At 40.3% G+C, this 13,146-nt stretch overlaps 1 non-coding gene across 1 annotated transcript; it reads right to left on the reverse strand.

Moving 5' to 3' along the window:
- Positions 1-11,519: 11,519 nt before the first annotated feature.
- LOC134357173 (U1 spliceosomal RNA) lies at positions 11,520-11,678 on the reverse strand. The gene has a single exon (XR_010020531.1). It is a non-coding gene; the product is annotated as a U1 spliceosomal RNA (small nuclear RNA).
- Between the last annotated feature and the right edge of the window lie 1,468 nt (positions 11,679-13,146).

Consider the following 13,146-nt stretch of genomic DNA (forward strand, 5'->3'; position numbering starts at 1 on the left):
GGGGTAGAAGGGTGGGTTGGCAATTTTGCAGATGGCACAAAGGTTGGTGGTGTTGTAGATAGTGTAGTAGATTGTCGAAGATTGCAGAGAGACATTGATAGGATGCAGAAGTAGGCTGAGAAGTGGCAGATGGAGTTCAATGCGGAGAAGTGTGAGGTGGTACACTTTGGAAGGATAAACTCCAAGGCAGAGTACAAAGTAAATGGCAGGATACTTGGTAGTGTGGAGGAGCAGAGGGATCTGGGGGTACATGTCCACAGATTCCTAAAAGTTGCCTCGCAGGTAGATAGGGTAGTTAAGAAAGCTTATGGGGTATTAGCTTTCATAAGTTGAGGGATAGAGTTTAAGAGTCGCGATGTAATGATGCAGCTCTATAAAACTCTGGTTAGGCCACACTTGGAGTACTGTGTCCAGTTCTGATTGCCTCACTATAGGAAGAATGTGGAAGCATTGGAAAGGGTACAGAGAAGATTTACCAGGATGCTGCCTGGTTTAGAAAGTATGGATTATGATCAGAGATTAAGGGAGCTAGGGCTTTACTCTTTGGAGAGAAGGAGGATGAGAGGAGATATGATAGAGGTGTACAAGATATTAAGAGGAATAGTTAGAGTGGATAGCCAGCACCTCTTCCCCAGGGCACCACTACTCAATACAAGAGGATGTGGCTTTAAGCTAAGGGGTGGGAAGTTCAAGGGAGATATTAGAGGAAGGTTTTTTACTCAGAGTGGTTGGTGCGTGGAATGCACTGCCTGAGTCAGTGGTGGAGGCAGATACACTAGTGAAGTATAAGAGACTACTAGACAGGTATATGGAGGAATTTAGGGTGGGGGGTTATATGGGAGGCAGGATTTGAGGGTCAGCACAACATTGTGGGCTGAAGGGCCTGTAATGTGCTGTACTATTCTATGTTCTAATATTGGCCTGGGTTAATGTAGATAAGGTCATCTATTGAGAGCAGTTGCTAGAAGGCAATTGAAGGACTTTAGCTATTTATTGACCTGACCTATATACTCAGACAAAAGTTAAATTTTGAGAGACAACATGAAAAGAATTGAAAGAAAAGAAATGAAATAATTCCTAGTCCTTAATATGATTATATGTTTTGAATAATAGATTTGAATCATTTAAGATTAGTTCAATTATTTTTGGACACCATGTAGAGTGCTTAGTTGTACTGTCTCCAGGTTTCTGTGTTTTGTTATATCAAGGCACTAACTTCATGCAAATTCTTAATTTTCTCATTTCATATAATTAATTTATAATACGTGGGCAAGTGGAGTTTGTTCTGATCTTTACAATTCCGGTTAGAATAATTGGCCTGGCTGCAGATCAATATCACTGTCTAGGGAATCCATTTAGAAGTAGCGGTGGCACATCATTCTGAGCTACATTTGATTAAACTTTTTGGTGTTATGTGCATACACACTTTATTCGCCTATAAAAATAAATTAATATTTTTTCTGCTCAATTTTTAATTAGATTTTTAAATATCAGATAAATACAGATTTCGTGCTATCATTGCAAGTTGCATAAGGCAAGTTGACAGAGTTATGAATGGGAGCAGTAATTTTCAATGTTAATAAACAAAGTTTACTAACTCCATTAATAGATCATAAATTCAACATAGTAAAGTTTAAACATAGACAAATGCAATTTTGTTGGGCTGTGTAAACTAACCTTTCCAATGAGTTTTCAGTTCTGAATTTAGTGCTTGCATTGCTGCATGCATATAGAGGCTGAGTGAATAGTTCAACAACAAGAACAAGACATTTAGCTGGACAAAAATGAATACACAGAATGAACCGCAAATGTTAGTATTAATGAATTCATTAGTGGCTTAACTAAGAAAAATTTGAGTATTTGAAAACAATTTATATCATTGCCTAGGACAAGAAAATGTAAAAATTGGGCTGGAAGAAGATTTTTGTTAATACAACACTTCATCAATTCATCTTCTTTGTGCTAAGAAAGAATAGCATTTTTGTGCACAAGAAATAAAATTGAGATTAGAACAATAGCTAATCCATCATTGTAGTCATGAAAACATGAGAACTCCCCTACCCTTTCCCAAGAAATATCCCTGAATATCTTACATTCTGTAAAGCTTCTATGCACCAATGTCTTGGTTTAAACATTTTAACTGAGAAAATGCATTTCAGTCTCCTCAGACTGATAGAGGTGTAGAAGATGATGACAGGCATCGATCATGTGGATAGTCAGAAGATTTTTCCCCAGGGCTGCAATGCCTAACACGAGCGAGAACAGTTTTAAGGTGCTTGGAAGTAGGTACAGAGGAGATGCCAAGAGTAGTGAGTGCGTTGAATGGGCTACTGGCAATGGTGGTGGAGGCGGATACGATAGACTCTTTTAAGAGACTCCTTGATAGGTAGATGGAGCTTAGAAAAATAGAGGGCTATGGGTAACCCTAGGTAATTTCTAATGTAAGTATGTGTTCGGCACAGCATTGTGGGCTGAAGGGCCTGTATTGTGCTGTAGGTTTTCTATGTTTCTAAACTCTAGAATATTGGGCTCTAGGGCCCACTTCAAGCCTAAAAACTTGACCCCTGCATGTTGTGTTCAAGATCTACCCACAGCCCAATTAATTTTCAGGACAGATTTGGCCACTAGAGCCCAATATGGCAAGTGTAGTGGGACTCTGAGCATCTATTTCATATTACAAAAATTTGTAGATGTGCTTAGGTTATAATGCAGATAGTGCAATTGTTGGTTTTGCTCCTATTGCTTGCAAAGGTATTAATCATTATGGAAAAACTTGGATTAGCCTTGATTGCTAAAATACATTTTTATCTCATCCATAGAATAAATTACAGGGCTGAGATCTGTGAGGTTTTGAGGTAATTGTCTGGAAGCTCTGCACTGATGTGCAGAATTCTTTCAAGTCACTCATGGATGTTCTGCATACTTGATACTCCTTTCTGATCATAATATTTGAAGTACAAAATGAACCTGTTGACTTTGAGACTTTAACAGAACAATATTATCATGTCTTATTATAACTCTCCTACCTTGGTATTCTGAAAGAATTTCCTTTCTTCTCCTGTACCCATGACACAATGATATCCAGAAAGCATCCTGAATAATATTACAGCTCAAGTACTTCTTCGATTACCATCTTGGAAATGGTGCTTTTTTTTGTTGTTATTCAATTGTGTGGTATTTCATAGCTGGCAATAAAGTATTTATTCCCAATCACAAAATGCCCTCAAGTTGAGGAGGCAATTAAGAACCAACTGTAGACTATAAAACGTAGGAGCAGAATTAGGCCATTTGGCCCATCAAGTCTGCTCCGGCATTCAACCATGACTGATCCTACATTCCCCTCCTCACCTCCACTCCCCAGCCTTCTCCCTATAACTTTTGATGATGTGTCCAAACAGAAATATAGAAATATAGAAATACAGAAAGCCTATAGCACAATACAGGCCCTTCAGCCCACAAAGCTATGCCGAACATTTCCTTACTCTAGAAATTACCTAGGGTCATCCATAGGCCTCTATTTTTCTAAGCTCCATTTACCTGTCCAGGAGTCTCTTAAGAGAGCATATTGTATAGCCACCATCGCCAGCAGTCCATTCCACACACTCACCAATCTCTGCATAAAAAACTTACCCCTGACATCTCCTCTGTACCTACTTCCAAGCACATTAAAACTGTGCTCTCTTGTGTTAGGATGTTTTCCATCAACTTACCAATCATTGAAGAAAGACTCACTGGTCTATAATTTCCTAGGCTATCTCTACTCCCTTTCTTGAATAAGGGAACAACATCCGCAACCTTCCAATCCTCCGGAACCTCTCCCATCCCCATTGATGATGCAAAGACCATTGCCTGAGGCTCAAGAGGCTCAACAATCTCCTCCCTCACCTCCCACAATAGCCTGGGGTACATCTCGGCAGTTCCTGGTGACTTATCCAACTTGATGCTTTCCAAAATCTCCAGCACATCCTCTTTCCTAATATTTATATGCTCAAGCATTTTAGTCCACTGTAAGTCATATCCTATCAGGCTATGCCTTAAGTACACCAAACAACCTAGCCTCTGCAGCTACCTGTGGTAATAAATTCCACAAATTCACCACCCTCTGGCGAAAGAAATCTCTCCGCACCTCAGTTTTAAATGGACAGCCCTCTATCCTGAGGCAGCGTCCTCTTGTCCTAGACTCCCCCACATCTTTTCCACATCTACTCTCTCTAGGCCTTTGAACATTAGAAAGGTTTCAATGAGATCACAGCCCCCTCCCCAGCATTTTTCTAAATTCCAGCCCAGCAAGTACAGACACAGAGCTATCAAACGTTCGTCGTATGATAACCCTTTCATTCCCAGAATGATGGTATTGGTTGGTATGGAGTTAAGTAAATCCCAGATCAGTTAAGGTATCAGATTTACTTCCTTGAAAAAAATTAGAGTGAAAGCTATAATAGTTCCTTTGGAGATGTTGGATTGCATAGCAGGAGAAAGATTTCAAAAGAATCGAGCAGGAGCAGTTGAGGTATTCTGCATGCCAGCACTCTCTGGAGGCACTGGAGTGGGAGAGAGAGTTCAAAAGAAGCAAGTGGGAGCAGTCAGGACTTTCTGTGCACCCCACTCCCCGTTGAGAAATTGTTTTTGCATAATTAGGCGCATGGCAATAGCCATTAAAAAGAAGTTCATAAAAAGCAGAGCACCCATTGTGAGAGTGGGCCACTGGTTAGAGGTGATTGGAAGATAGCTAATGTTGTTCTGTTGCTTGAGAAATTATCTAAAAATAAGCCAGGATATTATAGACCAGTGAACCTGACATCAGTAGTGGGTAAATTATTGGAAGGTCTTCTAAGAAACCAGATATATAAGTACTTGGATAGACAGAGACTAACTAGGGATAGTCAACATGGCTTTGTACATGGTAGGTCATATCTAACCAATTTTATAAAGAGTTTTTCAAGGTAGTTCCCTGGAAAGTTGTTGAACCCAAAGCAGTGGATGTTGTCCACATGGACTTTAGCAAGGCCTTTGACAAGGTCCCGCATGGGAGGTCGGTCAAGAAGATTAGTGGCTTGGCATTCTTGATGATGTATTATACATTAGTTTCTACAGAAGAACCAGAGAGTGGTAGTAGATAGATGCCTCTCTGACTGGAGGCCTGTGACGCAGGTTGCAGTGGGCTGGGGCCGCTGTTGTTTGTCATCTACATCAGTGATCTGGATGATAATGTGGTAAACAGGATCAGCAAATCTGTGGATGACATCACGATGGAGGTGTAGTGGGCTGTGATAGAACAGGTTGGCAATGCTAATTCTCCTGCTAACATTGCCCCTTTGTCCGGTTAGTCACTCCTCCTCGTTCTGTCCCTGGTCTAGTTTCCCCAGCAGTCCACACACTTTGCCCTCATGTTCTGCAGTTCTTGGGAGTTCAGCTTTTACACATCCGAACAGTAAAACTATCGCTAGCTTGGCTAATCAAAACAATCCCTTCAGTTAATGTGCTCCATTCGTTTATAACTCAGGAAAATAAGGACTCTAGACACAGGCATTCCGAACAGTTTCATTTATTTTCACTCACACAGTTACATCAGTTTGTAGACAGCAGAATGGCCCCAAAGACCCAAAGGATAGTTTGGGGCACCCTAAATAATGCCTGGGTCAGTGGGAACAGGCGCATGACACCCTACACAGGCAACGGCACTGGTGGGGAGGCATTATTCTTTTATATTCACCTGAGCATTTGAACACTGATCTATGGTTTACCTAAGGCATACATTGTGAAATAAAACTGTAGGATGTTAGAATTCCTGGTTCAAATGTTTCAATTCTGCATCTGAAATAATTATTACGGCCTGGTCATGTGATTCCCCTCCATCCTAGACCAACAGTAGAATTTCCTGTTCCTTCTAGGTCAGACAGAGGCAGATTTAAACGCTCAGTCTGGCTTTGCTAGGGAGGTGTTGAGGTTGGAGTTGATGGTTGCTGAATAGTTATATTGGAAAATAAAAGGCGGAGTGTGTCTTGCAGAAAGCCTCTGTATATTTGCAAATTTTTGTGCCTACATGTTTGTTTTCATTTGTCGATTTGTAAATAAGACCCCTTGCACTAACGTGTCGTTGCAGTTTACCATCCCTTTTTTTCCCAACTGGTGACCCACATCGGGCATGCCTACCCACATCTGATAGCAAAGTGTGACATGGACTGTGAGGAGGACTGGCAAGGCTTGCAGCAGAATCTGGATCAGCTAGAGAAATAGGCTGCAAAATTGCAGATGGAAATTAATGCAGACTTGTGTGAGGTGTTACATTTTGGAAGGACAAACCAGGATAGGACCAGTGAGTGGTAGGGCACGGAGGAGTGTGGTAGAAGGGAGAGATGTGGGAATACAGATCCATCATTTCTTGAAAGTGGCGTCACAGATTGCGAGGGTCGTAAAGAGTGCCTTTGGCACACTGACCTTCATAATTCAAAGTATTGAGTACAGGAGTTGGGGTGTTAGGTTGCAGTTGTATAACGTGCTGGTGAAGTCTAATTTGGAGTATTGTGTGCAGTTTTGATCACCTACCTACAAAGTCAAAGTCAAAGTACATATACCATACACAACCAGAGGGTGGTGAAAGTGTGTATACCATATATAACCAGAAAGTATGGATCAAGATGCCAGTGAAATTGATGGAAGCGGGTTCAGTTTCAACATTTAAGAGAAATTTGGATTTTGGAGATGGGAAAGGTATGGAGGGCTGTGGTTCGGGTGCAGGTCAATGGGACTAGGCAGATTAATAGTTTGGCAAGGACTAGATGGGCTGAAGGGACTGTTTCTGCACTGTAGTGTTCTATCACTCTACTTGATTGTATCAGCTTACCTTACTGACACTTCTGTTTTTAAGAATAATAAAAATGATCAGACTTACATACTTCCCTAGCTATCTCAAAAATATTTATTTGGATCAATGGTTTTGTTTAGTACCTTAACTAGTGTGCTATCAAATATCATAACTACACAAATATCATTCCTACTGAGTTGCTTTCTTCCACATTATTCTTATGATGCACACTGTTATGCAGGAGATACAGTAGCCCTGCTCATTGGTTTTATCCTTACCCAGAGCTATTTACAGAATTTGATTAACAGTGCACATACAGTGCTTTATTTACCTTAATGAAGCATTAAAGTCAGTGAATTCCCATGGGTTGAAACTTTTCAGTCAGCTCTATATGACAGAGCTCACCACTGCACTTGACAACAGCAGGCCATAAGGGACAGTCATTTTCTCTGTGACACAGATTTCCCTCTATTCCAATATTAATTTCAAGCTGCTCTCAGGTAAGTTGTGATCACTGAGTTCTAATTCGCATTAATAAGTATGTTCAGGCAGCAAGCAGAAAGCATCACCTTTCAATCACGTTAAAAATATTTTACTGTGAGTTAAACAAACATTGGAAATAAAATGTGAGCCGAATGTTATGATTTCAAAATTATAATCAAACTTCAAAGTTCCAGACTTCTTAAATATACTTCTTGAATAACTTTAAAATAATTATATTCTAACTGTAAAATTTTCAGAGCATGGGATTTTGTCTCAATGTACTGTGAAAGGCTTAGTAATATCTTATTCAAGAAAGCTTAACTTGTTCATAAGTTTTTAAGATGGATTAATGCACATAAAGTTGAAATTTTCCTCAAATTAATTATTCTGAGAAAGGATTTCTATTGTGTGGAGCTCAGAAGTGCACCCTGGAGAAAATCAGAACATCACTGACACACACTTTGGATTGCCATGTTAACTGCATACATTAAGGCTTCAAACGTTTGTCAGTTTTACAGTGAAATAAAAGCAAATGCAAATCTGGCCCACGTTACTTACATTAATTACCAGATGATTTACAATGAAGCTGACTGAAAATTTCACAGCCTCTGATTTGACAGTGTGCTATCTGATATTATAATTGCTTTGTGACATAAGTGAACTTCAGGTAGAATTGTATTGCAAAGGAAACATACATTCAGATGATTTTTTGTAATAAATATTGTATATTACAGAATAATTTATCTTTGCAATTCAAACAACTTCCGTTGTTATGGGAAAGAATTCACAGCTTTCATTTAATGATATGGTATGCAGACAAGAGCAAGGGATTGCAAAGAAATTATTTCAATACACATAAGAATAGAATTGGAATATCTGTTTCTTCCTGTGAAAACTATTAAACATTTCATGGTATTTGTGCCAGTGTAGATCATCAGCTGAATAATTCCATATTGCACACATAATGCTGAGAACAGCTCATTCAGTCATTATGGAGTGACATGTCTTTGCATTACATAAATCCAGATATTTCATTCATTGACAAAATGTGACAAATAATAAGGTTTCAGATTTTGCTTTGTAACATCTAAGCAATGTTTCAAAACTAACTTACATCATCGGTCCGATGGAATAAAATAGATCATATGGAAGAAAAGATTCTGTGCAAGATTGACAACTTTGTTGTTATTGTATCTTTACATTAATATTTTATAGCTATTGCACAATGATACATATGATGGAATTCTTTAACCAGTGTGTGTGTGTTTTTCTTTTTGTTATGCAATCAAGTACAAACAGGCATTCTATAATTATAAGTTGTCATAGATACTGCTGACAAGTTATATTACTATTGGTCCTGCTTTCCTTAAGAACGGTTGAGGAGTTTTATTGGACCACAAATTGGAGTCAGCAGCAATCGACATGTGCTCCCTGATAGTCTATATAGTAAAAGATCACATTTATTTTGGAGGGATCTCAAATGGTCTTGTACTTGGTGGCGAGTGCCCACACTGTAGATTGGCACTCTGCACATAAATTCTCATTCTTTATGGTGGCCCAAACCAATAACAGCTATAAAAATCATGAGAAAACTCTGTTAAACTATCAAAGCTATCAGAAACTATGAGTGTCTCTAGCTTTCTAATGCGAGATAACATTTAAACACGCAAAACTATTTAACTGCCATTCAAATGACTTAAGAACTTAAATGCACAATACCCACTGTTTTTCAAACATGAAAGGGAAACCTGAAAAATGAAACAAACAATTCAGAAAATCTGCAAGTTAACTTAATGTTACCCATTTGTTTGAGCTGTTCCTTTTTAATTAAATAGTGGTTCTGAAGTTCCTTTTTGCCTGACCTGACCTGACTGCACGGTCAGCCAGTTTCTCCATGCTAAGTACCAGTGAATTGTTACAATTCACATTTCACATTTCACAGCACACCATGAAGAGCCTAACCTTGAATATCCTGAATGGTGATGTTAGCTGCTAGCCTGGGAGTTGCTGGAGGCATGATTTATTGTTGTGTACCTTGAGTCCAAATTTGTATTCTGTGTTCATGACAATAGTTTAGTGATACACTAGCAGCAAGGCTGCTCTGCAAATCGGGTAAGAAATATATCGCAGAGCTGTGCGGATTGAAAAGACTACCAGTCAACAATATAGGAGAGAGAATTCCTTCATTGTCTAAATGTGCTGTGTGCCCAATCCAGCATTTTAATTGTATTTCCAAACATATGCAACTTTACCTAAAATAAAAGTAGGAAAGGCTGGAAGTGCTTGGCAGGTAGGGCCACATCTGTGGGAAAAGGAACAGAGTAAACACCTCAGATTGAAAACCCTTCATTAAAACAGGGGAAGAGCGAAAGTGAGCTGGGGAGATCTCTCTGACGGTAAAAACTGGGATGACCTTGAGGATAAGCTGTGAACAAATGTATTTGGTTAATGGGTTACTGGAAGTGAGAACAAGCACAAGAACACAGATAAAACATTGTAGCAACATACACAAAATACTCAAGGAACTCAGCAGGCCAGGCAGCATCTAAAAATGCTTCATTTAGGCAACATCTATGAAGGCAGCATTTAGGCGGCATCTACTGAAAATATTGCAGATAGTGTGAAATGCAGAGCAAGAAGATGTGCTTACTTGGTCAGACTGAGCATGTCATAGTGTCAAAACAATATAGCACACATCCAGACTCTTCCGCCCAATAGGTCCACACCAACCACAGAACCCAACCATCTAGTTCCAATTTCCTGCAATCACCTATAGTGAGGGTAGTGGCTACAGGAGAACCCTGCATTGACTGGCTATTCCCCCTACTCTTCCTGGTGGCCACTCATCTATCTGAAGCCTGTTCCATGGGTATGGCCACCTCAGTAAACATCTCATCTGTGAGGTTCTCAATCTTACATCCTGTACATCCTACTCCAGCTCTTGTGCCTTGAGTTGGTATGCAGGGGCTGTAGCCTGGGGTACTTCCCACAAATGTAGTCATCAGGGAGATTCTGATGTTCCCTGACTTCCCATATCTTGTAGGAGGAGATATCCACTACCCTCACTACCATCCTGCCTACACTAAATCAAGTACTGAGCATGAACAACAAAACTGAAAGCTTACTTGCACCTCTTCACCGAAGGTCTTGGCTCCCCAGTTTCATAATTTATGCTCTATAGGGCCTTTGCACTTAACCTTTAATTGGATAAAGTGACTTCAAATTAGCCAATCAATGAGACTTGCCCTTTCAAAGTTCCCGCTCTCACTCAGAATGCCTAGGCCACTTACTCAGCTTCTTCACATTAGAGACTCCCCACTCCTACTCTGGCTCACTCTCATAATAGCCACTCTATTTGACCCAACCTTCTTTTTATTGACTGCTGATAACTAGATGTTAGGTGTTCTTTTACATTTGCAGGGATGCTTTTGGGGACAGTGTAGGGAGTTAAGGGTCAGGTTAGAGTTTAGGAAAAGGGATGAGGGGGAGTTAGAGGTCAGGGGTGGTAAATGAAGAGACCAGTCACAAATTCAAGTCTATTCTCTGCGCCAGTGATCACAGATGTCATGTCGGTAGGCACTGAGGAGACCAATCATCCCCAAGTTGAAGACTTGTCCTGGATCAGAGGTCTGTATGGGTAGTGAATCTCGGGTACTGGCAGAGGCCATGAAGGCTGGTCACCGGGGTCAGAGGTCCATGTCAGTCGAGATGTGAGGTCGTGCGGTCCAGAAAGTCAAACAGTACAGAAGGCAAAGCCAAAGATCGAAGCCAGAGCATGGTGACTCAAGACCGAGGGTTGAGGCCCGAAGGAGTCATGAAGAAATGAAGGAATCACTAGGGCCTGCGTCACCAGGTGGGAGGTCTGTGTGAGTCCAGAAGGCGAGGCTCAAATATCAAACCCGTGACTTGTGAATTCTAAAGGTGAAGGCCCAGTGTCTGAAAGTCTGAGAATCTGGGGACAAGGAGTGATGGCTTGGAAGTGACCTGTCCTGGGGTTAGAGGACTGCATGTGTATGTGAGAAGGTGGGTCTGAGAGATGAAAAGGGGGCTTGTTTTACTGTTGTTTTGCTTTGTTGCTTTTGTCATTGCTGCCTGTATTGTCAGAATACTGTGTTGATGCCAGAATGTTGGGCTAGGGTTATTAATGCAAACAATGTTTTTCACTGTATATTTCAATGTCCCGTGATAAATAGGTCTTATTTTTTCTTTTTTTTCTTTTAAAAAAATTTCTTAGCATGTGAACACAGTCCCCCACTACCACAAATTTTGCAGTCGAGTATCCTGCATTTGGGGACATCGCAGGCGTCAACACACTCAAAGTGCAGTGGGATAGCCTCGTCCTGGGAGAACCGCCCTAATGATCACGGTCTCTCCCCTGCCAGGTAAGTATAATAAATAAGTCTAAATCTGAATTGGTTAGTTAGCCACTGTCTTCGATCTCTAAAGGGAAAGAGAAGTGGGGGAGTACACTCACAAGCTCACACAGACAGGGGAATCAAGTTACCTGAAGTTCTAGACTTCATTATTGAGTCCAGAAGGATACAACGTACCTAAATGGAAAATGAGGAGCTGTATTCTGAATGAAGTGCTCGATTTCTACAAATTCAAGCAACATGATTTCTCTTTCTGTATCAGCTGTCGACATCTGATGATGGATCAGCTTGCTTGTTTTTCCCCTTTAATGTCCCCTGTAGAGGAAATGCCCAGCCTGACCTGACTCATCTTCTTGCTCTTCATTTCACAAATCCTCCTTTCCTTTGTCTTCGAGCTCACTCTCTAACTGCACCAATTCAACTTAACAGATTAGCCCCATGATCATGCCAGTTTTAAGCTGTCAGAGACATTTCCCCCTTCCCTCACTCTCCCTGCAGCTTTACAGGTTTTTTTCTGTTGTCTCCTTCCCAGTACAAGCAAAATGTCTTCCACCTGATTCTCTTCCCAGAGATGCAGTCTGACCTGCAGAGTATTTCTTGTATCTTTCGTTCTTATTTTAGATTTCCAGATTTTACATTTTATTTGATTATCACTTTGTTTACCTGGGACCTGGATTTCATTTTGTCTGAGCTATCACATAAGAAATCTCTACAGAGATATCTTAGCTGTTGGCAAATGAAAAAAAAATTAATGCAGTTCCCATCGCAATGATACTAACAGATGTTGATCTCCTAACCCTCTAATAAATCCAGTATAAATTCTTAAATTATTACAGCGCATTCTGTATCACTTATATTATTATGAGTTTAAACTCAAGGATAATTTCTGTGGTGGTTCCCCTGTTAATTCAGTAGAGGATCCACAAAAAGCACCGTATGTCTGGACATAATGATCAATTATTATAGCAATAATAACATGTTTAGCTCTTAAAGGAAATTTGTAAGTGCTGGCCATATATACCTGAATACTTCCAAAAGACTTTTGCAGCTTAGAAAGATAATTCTCTCCTTTTGGACACTCAATTTAATCGTGTGAAGTATTTTCTTTACTTACTGTTCCTCCAGTTCTAGTATATTACTTTTGTCTGGACTTGACATTGTACATACTATTTCTATGGTATTATAGGATAAATGTTCCAGTACCCTGCAGCGGCAGCTACATCTCACTTGCAAGGGTTGCCTCACTTGAAACTGGCAATACACAACTTTGCCTTCACCGTTGCTTTCCTTTCTACTACTAGAGGTGATGTCCCCTTGCATGTCACCTCTAGAACTTGTTCTGTTCTTTCCTCTATGCGTGTGTTGCAGAAGAAAGTCAGGGCAGAAGTGAGTTGAATGTGGTATGTAGTATACCGAGTGAAACGGAAAGCCTTTGGGGTAACTGCAAGTCTGTGTCTTTGCTCCTGCTTTGCTCATGCCTGAGTG

This window comes from Mobula hypostoma, chromosome 15, assembly GCF_963921235.1.
Source record: "Mobula hypostoma chromosome 15, sMobHyp1.1, whole genome shotgun sequence".
Taxonomy (NCBI): Eukaryota; Metazoa; Chordata; class Chondrichthyes; order Myliobatiformes; family Myliobatidae; genus Mobula; species Mobula hypostoma.